Here is a 14,806-nt window from a genome sequence, read left to right on the forward strand (position 1 = left end):
CTGATTATGAGTAAATGACAATGTGGGCGGGCCTGATTATGAGTAAATGACAATGTGGGCGGGCCTGCGTGACTCAGTTGGTTTTGAAAGTAGTGAAATGAAAGTGGGAGAAGCCGTGCCATGACTAGTCATGCTGGTATGCAGGTTTCTGTGGTGCCTGCCGGCCAGGTGTGTGTGTGTGTGTGTGTGTGTGTGTGTGTGTGTGTGTGTGTGTGTGTGTGTGTGTGTGGGAGGGAGGAGGTGATAAAGGGAAGAGATTAGCCTACTATAGGCCAGTGTTTCTCAACCTTTTTTTAGGCGAGGCACCCTTTCAATTCATGAAAAATTTCAAGGCACCCCAAACCAACAAGCCGTAAAATGGCATTGCATCCGATACCACACAAGCTTAGAAAAGTAACACATTTGGAGACGTCACACGACCTACGTTGGAAGTTGCAGCTGACTGGGGCGACCTATATTTACTTTATTTTATAATTGTGCGTAAATGACAGATGAAAAATTCCACTGACTAACATTACCTTATCAATTTAGACAAATACGTATTATATTACATCATTTATTTTACAGATGCACGGGATCCTGATTTTTAGGATCCTGCCGGATACTGGATCCACTGCTTAAGATCCTGCCGGATCCGGAACCGGATACTGGATCCTACGAAAGGGTTGAAACACATAGTCTACTCGCACAAGTGGGCCCATTTTATTACGTTGGCTCAAACTATTTTTTAGACTCATTGGCTTACTGATAAACTGCCTGCAACGGCCGCTTCCGAAGGGCTTTCACTCCATGCAGTGATTGGGGTTGTGAAAGACTGACTTAGATTTAGATTTTGACACTGATTTAGATACAGTACAATGTAATAAATAATGAGGACCCAATCTTGCCCCAACACCTCCTCTCCCTGGGCCCGGGACATCTGACCCCTTGGTCAGCTCGCCGCCACCTGCCAGCTTCCTGTGCAGACAGGAAGTCCCCCTGGCACTCAGTAGGCCTGAGTCCTCCGCTCCCCTCACACCTGAGTCCTCCGCTCCCCTCACACCTGAGTCCTCCGCTCCCCTCACACCTGACCTCATGGCTGGTGCCAACGTGAGACACACACACACACACACACACACACACACACACACACACACACACACACACGCACACACACACAGCTGACCTCATAGCTGGTGCCAATCTGCCATGGCAGGTATATAATAGGCCTATATAGGCCAGGCTGCCTGCTGCAGTTTATCGTATCCTGCAATAGCCATGACAGCCAGTGAAGTGTTTGTAGAATGGAGGACCATATCATTATGTTGCTGATATGTAGATTATAGGCAAACGTTTAAAGTCTAATGATCGACATCTGAATTTGCAGCACTTGATACTTGATGCTTGGGTGAGCAAGTCTATCAGTTCAGTTGACAGCTAAGTTTGAAGTCTTTAGGCCGGGTGCCTTTTATACTACTTAGCTACTTTAGGCTCAGTTCTACTTAGTCGTAAGTACTATTTCAGTTCTACTGGTGAACGCAGCCATATGCTTGTATAGTTTCCTTTTCTGAGAAACTAGTGGGATTTTTTTCACTACAGGCAAGCTATGTTGGACTGACAGACACATCTGTGGAGACCACTGACCTCTATAGGCCTACGTCATTGGTGGAGAGGAGCTAGCCTAATGTGTTAAAAAGTAAACATAAAAGCCTTCCCAACTTCTTACATTTTAACAAAAGGTTTTCGGGCAAGAAATATATCCTTTACATGTTTGAGTTTCCTTCCATGCTGACCTCTTTCTTCAACATGTGATCCTTTATCTCTTGCTTAAGTGTAATAAATAACCAAGTCGTAGGCCCATTGACATGAATGAGAGAGACTTGAATGCCAGCTATCGCGTTGGTTGGCCTGGCGCGGTCAAGGTCCATTCTGATTGGTTGGGCTGGCCTGGAGGTCTATTCTGATTGGTTGGCCTGGTTGTTATAAAGACTCCCGTCAGCTTCTGGTGTATTCTCTCTCTCTCACGCGGCGGAGCAGTGTAATTCGGCACAGGCAAAGCTCCAGAACATACATTTTTCACAGACCAACCCTAACTTAAGAAGGTAAGATTTACGATGCCATCATATGATGACTTCTCTTCAGCTGTTTCTACGATTTTTGTGTACATCGTTAAGTGTTAAATTGAGACTAAGGACGTATCTGAGAGGACTGACAAGTGCTATGGCTGCCCATTGTTAACTGATGGTTAGCTATACTAGCCAGCTTGTGTTAGCATGTATGTCAGTTGCAACAAACGAACGAACGTTATTCTTCAAAAGTGTTGAACTTGTTTGGGATTTTTACATTCCCCATATGTGATATTTAGTCATGTAGGTCATTTGTGATCCGTTGTAGCTGATTAAATGGTCGTTTAATGTCCGTAACCGTCAAATGTAAAATCCGGGTTAATAAGCCGGTGTTGGCCTAATTAGCTTGGCGGGTTTCCACTGCTGCCATCTTTGCAGTTGATGATGCTGTTTTATAACCGCCTCGGCTCCGTGTCTGTTTTATTTGGTACGGAGTCAAATGGCTCATATAACACGATGAAGTGATGGGGGAACACCGTTAAAATATTTTGCTAACATGCTAACCAGTACACGCTGTACTGTAACAATGGACGAAGACTAACTGCTAACGAAATCTTACGAAATATTTGTTCGTGATGGGACATTAATTTCAGATGTTTGTTGTATTCTAAGTTCAGCATTTCAAACGTTTAAACGCGTTGAAACCTCGTTGAGGGTTATAATTGGCACGTGCCGGGCTCATGGGAACTGAAACGGAAGTGGAGGTTTAGGAATAGAATGTTCTCGAGACCTGACGTCGACGAAGAAGCTTCTAGAACCCTGACGTACACAGGATGTGCCTCCAGCCCAGTGCATGGTGTTGCCTCATGACAACTTATACTCAGCAGAACGGTGTTGAGTAACCATTGTAACGGCAACTTGTTATTTACCCAAAAGATCCATTTTAATCGTTTTTGTTTTTTTGCCCATTTGTTTTTTTTACAGGAACCATGTCTAAAGGACCAGCAGTAGGCATTGATCTTGGGACCACATACTCCTGTGTGGGAGTCTTCCAACACGGCAAAGTAGAAATCATTGCCAACGACCAGGGTAACAGGACCACCCCCAGCTATGTTGCCTTCACTGACTCCGAGCGTCTCATTGGAGATGCCGCCAAGAACCAGGTCGCCATGAACCCCACCAACACAGTCTTCGGTAAGGGACTTTTGCCTTCAGACCTTGCTCATATTGCCTTCTGAAATTACTAATTCTTTTCAGTTTTAAATGTTCAGACTCATACCTCATTATACAATACGTATACAACTGGGTGTTTGGCATGCATTGTTGCTTTAAAAATGTGTTTTATTAAGCTTTCAATATGAATGATTTCTTATTGTTTAAATTAACTTTCATAATCCTTTTCTGTTTCCAGATGCCAAGAGACTGATTGGACGCAAATTCGACGATGGCGTTGTCCAGTCCGACATGAAGCACTGGCCATTCACGGTCATCAATGATTCCACGCGCCCCAAAGTGCAGGTGGAGTACAAGGGTGAGACCAAGAGCTTCTACCCAGAAGAGATCTCCTCCATGGTGCTTGTCAAGATGAAGGAGATCGCCGAAGCCTATCTTGGAAAGGTGAGTACATATTATTACGTTGGACTGGCCTGACTCATTGACCAATAGCTTTTCAGGTCCCTTGAGCCTGCAACCTCTCAATTTCACTACTGGTGTCCTTCCATTAGGCCCCTGACCCCACTAACCACCGGCGCCCATCCACACAATCATGGCTCTTAATTGACACCCACCCACCCTCTTGGAAATGTAGTGTATTGATGCTGTAATGTCTATTAAATGTAACATGAGCACTGGTTGTAGAATTCGACTTTTCCATTTTGTCCCACAACGCCTTTAAAGTTATAAAAGCTTACTTAACAAAAAAGTTAAGTCAAAAGAACAAGTCAAACTTTTTTCCTAGAAGTTATTGTCTTAATTGCTTACAGTCCAGGGTGAAATGTGTAACCTTTGCATTTGTGTTGATTGCAGACTGTTAGCAACGCTGTCATCACCGTCCCCGCCTACTTCAACGACTCCCAGCGCCAGGCCACTAAGGATGCTGGCACCATCTCCGGCCTCAACGTGCTGCGTATCATCAACGAGCCCACAGCTGCCGCCATCGCCTACGGACTCGACAAGAAGGTACATGGCATTACAGGCTGACCTGTTAATCTGCAGATGCATTGCCCAGTCCCCTGGCTGGCCATTTACTAGTTTATAGTGCCTACGGCCTTGACAAGAAGGTACATTGGTGACTTGTTCATCTGATGGCACATTTATAAGACAACAGGCTTGTCTTTTACCAATAACATTTCTGGTATACAGGATGGCATGTAGTACTGTGGAGGAGAAACTGCTACCTGCATATCTTAATCATTTTATTATTATTACTAGGTCGGCGCTGAAAGGAATGTCCTCATCTTCGATCTTGGTGGTGGCACGTTCGACGTGTCGATCCTGACCATCGAGGACGGAATCTTTGAAGTGAAATCCACCGCCGGAGACACCCATTTGGGCGGAGAAGACTTTGACAACCGCATGGTCAACCACTTCATCGCAGAATTCAAGCGCAAGTTTAAGAAGGACATCACCGACAACAAGAGAGCCGTCCGCCGTCTCCGCACCGCCTGTGAGAGAGCCAAGCGCACCCTGTCATCAAGCACTCAGGCCAGCATCGAAATCGACTCCCTGTACGAGGGCGTCGACTTCTACACCTCCATCACCAGGGCTCGTTTCGAGGAGCTCAACGCTGACCTCTTCCGTGGCACTTTGGACCCAGTGGAGAAGTCACTCCGCGACGCCAAGATGGACAAGTCCGCGATCCATGACATCGTCCTCGTCGGCGGTTCCACCCGTATCCCCAAGATCCAGAAGCTCCTGCAGGACTTCTTCAACGGCAAGGAGCTCAACAAGAGCATCAACCCCGACGAGGCCGTCGCTTACGGTGCCGGTAGGTGTTGCGTTCAATGATTACGACGTCTTCCTAAAATAATTGCCCCAAGTCTTTATTTTTTTCCAGGAAATGCAGTTAAAATTATGCTATAAAATGATTTTAATGGTATCAATAGTGAAGAATGCATCAAAGATGATGCTTGATATTTGTAAGAACACTTTTTTTTTCATGACTAAGACGTGGGCGATTATTTTAAGTTACGTGACAATAACATGGAGTTTTCCCCCAGTCGCTGTGATGAAGTGTATTCCTTGCCATTCGTAGTTTCCACCAGAGGTCGAAAGACCAAAGATGGCCCAAGCACCTTCCTTGGATGTCTGAGCGACTAACTAAACTCCCCTCCCCCTTAGCGTAGCTTGCCGTGGTGTTGAGCAGGTGGCTGATGTGTAATTAACCCTGTATGTCCCCTTGTGTCTTCAGCTGTGCAGGCCGCCATCCTCTCTGGTGACAAGTCAGAGAATGTGCAGGACCTGCTGCTGCTTGATGTCACGCCGCTGTCTCTGGGTATCGAGACCGCCGGTGGCGTCATGACCGCTCTCATCAAGCGCAACACCACCATTCCAACCAAGCAGACCCAGACATTCACCACCTACTCCGACAACCAGCCCGGAGTGCTCATCCAGGTCCGTTCACTTGGGTTTTTGATAGTTTTTTCTTCTGTGTAGAAATGCAGTCTCAATAAATGAGCTTAGTACAGTGAGATTTTTACCTTTTTCCTGAATTCAGAGGCTAGTCCGCAAATACTTGGGCGTTTTCTCATGATGGTTTTGTTGTGTCCGCAGGTATTCGAGGGTGAGCGTGCCATGACCAAGGACAACAACCTGCTGGGCAAGTTCGAGCTGACCGGCATTCCCCCCGCTCCCCGTGGCGTTCCTCAGATTGAGGTGACCTTTGACATCGACGCCAACGGCATCCTTAACGTCTCCGCCGTGGACAAGAGCACCGGCAAGGAGAACAAGATCACCATCACCAACGACAAGGGTGAGCTGAGCACTCAGGCCCTCGGCCATCAAGCGGTCATGGTTGACAAGTGCAAACAAAACCGCATCTATGGAGAGGCAGACAGTCCATTTTACAGCTGAAATGGGTTCAAAGACAACCCTACTCATTAAAACGCTAGGAACTGAATATATGCACTAAAATAGACCTGAAAGGGCCGTACACACACGTCGCTGCTATTTACTCGCTACTTGCTCACTCGCCTACTTGCCACTCGCTCTGGGTGATTTTGTTTACTGGTTGTCATGGTTCCCGCTGTCCGCGCCAATAACGTCCGTACGAAACAAAATGTAGGTCTACGCTGTTTAACGTTGATCGTGTGCTGTGCACAACCATGCATATGAGCCTTTGATGGTGTACACTGTATGTATTTTCCTCAACACTTTTAACCAAAGTGTGATGGCGTGCAGAAGTTGGGTGGTCAGAACACCACAGGGGCAACGTCACCTGTCAATAATCTGTATTCTGCATTCCAATTGGTTACTCGCTTAACTCGCGTCGCTCGAAGATAAAATAAGTTTATCTCGGAACCCGCCCACATCGCATCGCTTGTACTCTCCTCGCCTACTCGCCAGCGAGACTCGCTGGAACACGTAGACATTCTATTGACTTCATCCGCTGAGCGAGTAACTAGCAGCGACGTGTGTGTACGGCCCTTAAGTGTGCAGATTTTTTGTGCAAAGACGTCTAGACCTGAAGTGTGCTGATTGTCTTTTTATACAGTAATATCTATTGAATCCTGCACCTTCTAAACAGATGAGCGGTGGCCTAGCACAACTTAAGAACTGAATATCAAAGATCTAGTTGGTCCTAGTCAATGTCTTCTAGGCAGTCTCAATAGTAATTTTGTTGTCCTCGTGTGATGAATAGTCTAATGATTGTGTGTGCTTGCAGGCCGTCTGTCCAAGGAGGACATCGAGCGCATGGTGCAGGAGGCCGAGAAGTACAAGGCTGAGGACGACGTCCAGCGCGACAAGGTGTCGTCCAAGAACGGGCTGGAGTCGTACGCCTTCAACATGAAGTCCACCGTGGAGGACGAGAAGCTGCAGGGCAAGATCAGCGACGAGGACAAAACCAAGATCCTGGACAAGTGCAACGAGGTCATCAGCTGGCTCGACAAGAACCAGGTACGCTACGCACCAATACACGCCTGTGACTGTTGAGCAGACTAACTGGATTTAGTCAGCGTAAAATTTAAACAAAGAACTGAAACGTGTCTTATTTTGGACATGTCCCACTTGAGATTAGAAGGATCCTGATTTACATGAAGTCTTCCCATATGGGGCGGTGAGCAAGACTCATTAGGTTCCTTTTAGGGGTGTAAATCACAGCCTACATAACGATACGATTCAATATCGATATCTTATTTGATGCAATTCGGTTATTTTCGATACTTAAAAATGCCCCACAATGCTATTTTCCCAATTACTTTTCCACTTCTATTAAACTATTGGGCCGGGCCCAGTGATTCAATGCTTATGAATGCCCCATGGTACGATGCGATTCGACTCAATCAGAATCTATCACGATATATCGCTACATTTTAATATTTACACCCCTAGTTCCTTTGGAGGTCTAGACTCTGGTACATGTAAAGAGACCGGCCATAAACCAAACTGTTCAGAATGGTCACAATGCTTTAGAATTGGGGCAGTTGTGGCCTAATGGGTAAGGAGACGGGCTTTAGATCAGCGGTTGCAGATTAGAGTCCCACCCTTCCACTGCCCATGGCTGAGGTGCCCTTGAGCAAGGCACCTAACCCCACACTGCTCTAGGGGCTGTAACTAATACTCTGTAGTTAAAAACTCTCTTTGGACAAAGTCAGCTGAGTGTACTGTAGTAATTTCTATGATATGATCGCGACCCTGTCTGGCTTGAGCTTGTAATTAAAGTGAATATTTCTCTCTCCTCCCTCTAGACTGCTGAGAAGGACGAGTATGAGCACCAGCAGAAGGAGCTGGAGAAGGTCTGCAACCCCATCATCACCAAGCTGTACCAGAGTGCAGGGGGGATGCCCGGCGGCATGCCTGGGGGGATGCCAGGAGGCTTCCCTGGAGCTGGAGCCGCCCCCGGAGGCGGAGGATCCTCTGGACCCACCATCGAGGAGGTCGACTAAACCACCGCCCCGCCCCCCTCACCAACTGGCCGTGCCTTCAGATGCTCAACACCACCCTGCGTTACGACTGAAATGTTACTACCACTACTACGCACGTCGTCTGCCCGTCTGGCGCTAGAAGGCCGATTCCAACCCCCCCCCTTCCCCCACCTGGCTGCAAGGGGTCAGATCACTTGAAATTTTCACAACTGGTTTTGTAGCTGTTGCACCGAGATGTTAAATGTCAAGAAGCTTTATATGGTTATACTGCTTTGCTATACCTCAACCATTTTGGAATAAAAGTCTTCACTCCTTCAGCCTCTTACACCTGTTTGTCTGTCCACTTTATTTATTGGTCGTTATATGAAAGGTGTGTGTGTAAAAGACCTCTCATTGGGAACTTTCTGTTTCCAGTAACGAAACATGAGTTCTACAAATAAACTTTTTACTTGGAAATGAGGTTTCATTGCATACCGGTGTATATTCATTTTGAACGATTCCATTTCCATTGCAAAATGAGTTTTTGTATGTTCTCAATATTAGAATAGGAATGCAAACATCGATGACGGGACTTGAGCTGTCATTTCCAATAATGACATGCATAAGTCAAAAATGGAAGCTACACCTTTTTGAAACGAAACTTAATGCAAACCACAACTTTTTGGGGGCTGCAGGCAGTGTACAAAGTGACACTTAAAAGTAGAATTAAAGGACCAGTTCAGTCAATTTCAACATGCAGTTGTAATGCTCACACTACCCTGGACTTGTCAGTACTTTCTTTTTTCCAGCCTTTTCCAAGATCCTAGCCATTATAATGGGGGCAGCGCTTTGTTTACATTTTAAAAACATTTCCAAAAACCTCCGAAAGGTTATACATCAGCAGACGACTAGCAAACAGCGTTACATTCTGGGAAAATATTTGGAGAAGGTCTGTTACATTTTTAAATGTATACAAATGCTGCCCCCATTAGAATAGCTCATAACTTGGGGAAAGGGCTGAGCCGAAAAATGTGGCATCACCGGGTAGTACTGACAAGTCAAGGGTAGCATGAGCAATACAACCAGCCATGGACCGCGGAAACGGCCGGGCCAGGGGGGCCGTGGCCCGGGTAACTTTGAAAAATAAATGAATGAAGGACTTGAAAAATAAATCCAAGTCAAAACCCGTGGACAATATCAAACTTAAACACAACCCTTGCTGTAATAATGCAATAAAGCGTTTCCCTAAACCAATATTTCCTTGACCAATATTAATATTTGACATGCGCGTGAATGTTGCAAAATCTGGAGTTCCAAGCAACAGCGCAGCACTGAAAATCGCGCGGAAGAAGTAGCCGAGGTTGAGTAAGGTCTCACCAAACCGTCCAAAACGGTTAATCATTTAATCATTTCGCTGAGCAGACAGCGACGCAAAGAAGCCAGGTTGCCGCGGGAACGTAGGCTACAGCAAGCGTTGCCACTTATTCATCTGAAAGCGCGGGTAGGGTCGCATGCGCTTTCACCGACTTCGATCAGCAGAGAATGGTGCTTCAGTGCTCCCTGCAGCGTGCCGCGGGAATGTAGAGCACACACGAAAGTTTAACAAAAGCTCTGCTTATTTTTTTTATTGACAATCACCGCTGCCAAGTAGTGTCACCGCCCATAAAAAAAGAACACACAGCAAGGAATACTGCCAACCATTATCCATCGAAAGGTTTTAATAGTGGATTACCAAGAAAGTTACAGTTATCTTTGCAACCTCCACCAATGTAAGGGGCAGTGTAGGTGAGTCATGCTGATGTGATTATTAAACACTTGGATTTGGTTCTTTTAGTGTTGTTGGCTGTTTGGACGTAGGCTAAGTAAAATCATCCTGGCAATGTGATGTAGGCTAGGCTATCCGCTCTCTCTCTCTCGTGCGCACGCCCAGCTCCGATAAAACAGCAAACATAGCCTATCCCCAATGCACTCATCTGACCAAGCACCACAGAAGGTTCACTTCTTTGTGTTCAGTGTTTCTCATAGCTTAAGTAGGCTACTGGTACAAGCAAGCCCACCGTTTTTCAGTTGCGTTTCCAGCGACCAACGAGGTGCAGAAAATTTTATTCTGCACCGTTCTGTGTGTGATGTATGCGTGTCCATGTAGGCTATACCGCGAATAGCCTCGGCTATGCATCTTGTCCGACCTAACATTTTGGTGACACAGACCCCCTCTTGCGATTGTGGCCTGGCGTGGCTAGACGTCCTTCTGTAGGATGGACCGTCCGTCGTCTTTTCAGTGCCTTGTCCGGCGTGAGATTTCACGCAAAAATGCATTAAAATGCATGAAATTGCATCCAAGAAACGCATTTTTTATTGGGGGAGGACCCCCAAACCCCCCGTCCTACAATGGGTCCCCCCCCCCTTGCGGCCCCCCCTTGTTCAAATACGTTCCGCGGTCTATACAACCAGCATATTGAATTTGACTGATCGGGCCCTTATTAAGGCTTCGATAAAGCTGGGTTATTGGAACTGGTTGTGGCGCAGAATGAGCTTGTCATCTAAGTTAAGGATTGGGCAACTGGAGGCCCGGGGGCAACACACCCCAACCTCACTGGGCTGTAAATCAAATAGCCTACATCTTGAAATATAAGCACTTTTTCTTTTTAAACAGTACTGGGTTCGTCTGTAGTTACTGATGGCCATGATAAGCACTCATAGACCCTCCAAAATTAGCAGACAGAGCAAACCAGCTGCACCTTGTGGCCCACTCCGATTAAAGTCGGGCCTGATGTATTTACTAGCTCAATGCCATTTGGTTTCTAAAATCAGCTCTAAAAAGCCTGCATTCCATGGCCTGACACTTGGGAGTAAGCGTTGCTAAATATGGCAGTGATTTTCTATTTTACCTGAGAACATTCAGCCACTGGCGATGAAGAGGAAAGGGAAAATGCACAACTGCGTTTGATTCAAAATGATGTTACTGTTCAGTAGATGTAATTGGTCGTGTGGTGTGGGTCTTCAGTGTTTTTAGTTTCCCCCGATACTGTAAGGTTACTGGCTATCTTTGGCAGACAATATCTTGACCTACTTTGGAAAGATGTTGCACGCATTGGCTTTCATAATTCATGAAAAGCGCGCAGAGCTTTGAAGAGGCGCGTGTGAGTGCGCTGCGCATTCCTCTCCCCAGGCCTCCAGGTAGCCATGGCAACGTTTGTGTAGACTAGAGGGGGAAGCTAGCCTAGTCAAGTGCCTTGTCGCCTGTCCCTGCCAGGAACTTGTTGATCTTTTGTGTTTTTTGATTTATGGAGTTACTACATCAACATCATTCTTTTAAAAATGTAGATGAGTGCTATATCGGTGTTTTTGACAGAAGTTGTTTGGTCATTCGCCAATCACTCGGCCTAGGCCAACATGCTTGGCGACCATGATGAACATGCTAACTTCAATCCGAGATGAAGGCACTGTATGGAAAAGCAGACTTTTCTATTTTGAAACCATTTAATGTGCAAAGATGTCCCTGAATTTGCTGGATTCTCTGGACTCAGACACGGACGTCTTGGTGCAAGAGAGGGCATACCAGTTGGAGCTTCAAAGACGCATAGGCAGTAACGGTGATGTTCAAATCCAGGAGAATGGTTTGAATACAATTTATGATAGCTTGGAGGTGACACCGGTTGCAGTCGAAGACGAGCAAACTGGGACAGAAGATGATTTTACAAGGTAGGCTATTTGGCTGGTTTTAAGATTGTAATACACTTGTTTTTTTAAACAGCGTTTTGCATGCCATTGACCAAAGCCTTGTCATGTAGGTCTTTGGTCAATGTTTGCTATGTCCACTTGACACTTTGCCAAAGTCAAAAGAGCCTAGTTATGATGTCTTGTGAATGAAAGATAACTGAAACAATAGAAATATAGCACACATTGTGGTAAGTAAGTATAGCCTGCTTAGTGATATGCAGCCCCTAGCCAGGCAAGTTTATGAAGAATTTGACACATTCGTTCATTTTCAACAGTAGGCTTAAAAACAAAGGTTGGTGTATTCAAACACAAAATGTGAATAAGATGATAGGCCTATGGACAGAGTAAACAAATGCATAAACCATCAAAACAAATGGATAAAATAAAAACAAGAAACGGAAAACCTTTGAGGTTTGGTCTTTAACTGTCATTGAGCACCCTGTCTTCTTGGTCCCAAAGCCTAGGCTAAACTCAATTGCAAAATGCCCAATTATTGCAAAACAACCATAGAAGTAGGCCTATGCCTCCAAGGGCCTTCACAGAAGTGCCTTCACAACCATCTCATTATTTAATAGAAACCAAAGCAAACAGAACATTTAAAAGGTCAACTTATTCAGAACAGCTACAGGCCAAGACAGGCCTAGATTATAGACAAGAAGTGTCAACACCCCGTGATTGTGAATTCTAGAAAGTACTGTCAGAGTAAATAGAGGAAGTAGAGAATGTTCTGTCTCTGGTACAGTCATTGGCCACTCCCTCCCCATGGGCTGTCATCACACTCGTTTGACTCACACCCAGTAATGAGAAAATCCATAAAGACATAAAACCAAATTACTGGCAACATTCACCACAGTAACAGACAAATGCAGATCTTGTCCAACAAAGAACAGGCCCTCGACGTGTCTGCTTTGTGATGCTTATAATATCATTTGGCTACCATCATGTATTCGTATGCCTTCAAGTGCTTACATAATTATTTAATCCCATTTGAAAGCAGTTTTTGTTTGTTTTATTGAATGTCCTCTGTCGGGGCACCACAGGGTAATAACGTGCTCCGCTGTGCGGTGTCATTGTCATTTTCCCATAATTCCCCATAAATGCGTAAATGAAAGGCCTTTTGAGCGAGACGTGCTCATGCCTGCTTGGCCTAAAGACCGCAATTTAGTTCTCACCTTCCATCTAACTGCCCTCGTCTGGACAAATTAGATTTGGGTTTTTGTCTAAGGTCATTACAATAAGCACCTATTGTGCACCATTAAAAACCCACCAATTGGAGAGGGCGGTTATTCTCATCTCTCCCCCTGCTCTCGAATGCAGGCATCTGTTGCAGCACCAGGGCCGGAGTAACCCACAAGCTCCATAAGGCTGCAGCCTAGGGCCCCCACCTACCAGGGGCCCCCATAGACAGGGCTAGATAGGCTCGATATGGCTGCAGCCTAGGGCCCCCACCTGCCAGGGGCCCCCATAGACAGGGCTAGATAGGCTCGATATGGCTGCAGCCTAGGGCCCCCACCTGCCAGGGAGAGGGGCCCCCATAGACAAGGCTAGATAGGCTAGGAAAGGGTACAACCTGCAGCCTAGGGCCCCAGTCCATGTTAACCCGGCCCTGCCCCTCCCTCCCTGCCTGCCTGCCTGCTGGCCCTGTCTGCACTGCAGTGTAGTTCAGTGCTGCTGTGGCTTTAAAAACAGACAGACAGACAGACATGTGTTGTGTTCTCTTGTGTTGTTATGGCTTTAAAAACAGACAGACAGACAGACATGTGTTGTGTCCTCTTGTGTTGTTGTGTCCGCTGATGAGGCTGCTCTAGAGTGCCACTTCACCCATATTGTTGCTGAGCAAACCCCCACACAACCACTCTCTCACACACACACGCACACACACACGGGGCGAGACCCCCACAAAAGCACTCGTGTGTGAATGCACAGAATAGACCTGACTAGTCTCATCATCCTCCATCATTGGTCTGTAGCCGTATGAATGGGTGGATGATACCCATATCATCGGCCACACTTTGGGGATGCACTGTGAACTAGCCTACACATGCATGCAGACAGAGGGAGAGAGAGAAGATGTAGAGAGGAAGAGGAAGAGAGAGAGAGAGAGAGAGGAGAAGATGTAGAGAGGAAGAGGAAGAGAGAGGAAGAGAGAGAGAGAGAGAAGATGTAGAGAGGAAGAGGAAGAGAGAGAGAGGAGAAGATGTAGAGAGGAAGAGGAAGAGAGAGAGAGAGAGAACCTGAGATAAGGAGTGAGGGAGAGAGCAGGGCAAGAAAGAGATGAGAGCGTGAATGAGTGAGCAAGCAATAGAGAACAATTTGGTGAGAAAGTAATTAGGAATCTAGAAGGCCTTGTCAGGTGTAATTAGGAATCTAGCAGGCCTTGTCAGGTGTAATTAGGAATCTATGACTCCTTTGTCCTCGTCTAGCGGGCCTCGTCAGGTCTTCACTTGGCACTAGTGTGTCAACTTTGAAGCGCCCCTCTGTTCATAACCTGTCCCAATTATTCCTCTCCTCCCCTCTCCTCTCCTCCCCTCTTCTCTCCCCTCTCCTCTCCTCTCTCCTCTCATCTCCTCTCCTCTCTTCTCTTCTCTCCTCTCCTCCCCTCTCCTCTCCTCCCCTCTTCTCTCCCCTCTCCTCTCCTCTCTCCTCTCCTCTCTCCTCTCATCTCCTCTCATCTCCTCTCCTGTCCTGTCCTGTTCTCTCCTCTCTCTCCTATCCTCTCTTCTCTTCTCCTCTTTTCCCTTCCTCCTCTCTCCTCTCCTCTCCTCTTCTCTTCTCCCTTCCTCCTCTCTCCTCTCCTCTCCTCTCCTCTTCTCCCTTCCTCCTCTCTCCTCTCCTCTCCTCTCCTCTTCTCCCTTCCTCCTCTCTCTGTGGTGTGAAATGCTCCAGATAGCTTGTCCTGCCCCTCTGCAGGCCTCAATGGTATTACTTACTTATGCATATAATGACATTGACACAGCTCTTAATGACCCCCCAGCTTAT

At 46.4% G+C, this 14,806-nt stretch overlaps 1 non-coding gene and 1 pseudogene across 1 annotated transcript; both read left to right on the forward strand.

Moving 5' to 3' along the window:
• The first annotated feature begins 1,978 nt into the window (after positions 1-1,978).
• LOC134452326 (heat shock cognate 71 kDa protein-like) lies at positions 1,979-8,453 on the forward strand (annotated as a pseudogene).
• Positions 5,264-5,359, forward strand: LOC134453369 (small nucleolar RNA SNORD14). Its single transcript, XR_010035570.1, has one exon. It is a non-coding gene; the product is annotated as a small nucleolar RNA SNORD14 (small nucleolar RNA).
• Positions 8,454-14,806: the final 6,353 nt, after the last annotated feature.

This window comes from Engraulis encrasicolus, chromosome 7, assembly GCF_034702125.1.
Source record: "Engraulis encrasicolus isolate BLACKSEA-1 chromosome 7, IST_EnEncr_1.0, whole genome shotgun sequence".
Lineage (NCBI taxonomy): Eukaryota > Metazoa > Chordata > Actinopteri > Clupeiformes > Engraulidae > Engraulis > Engraulis encrasicolus.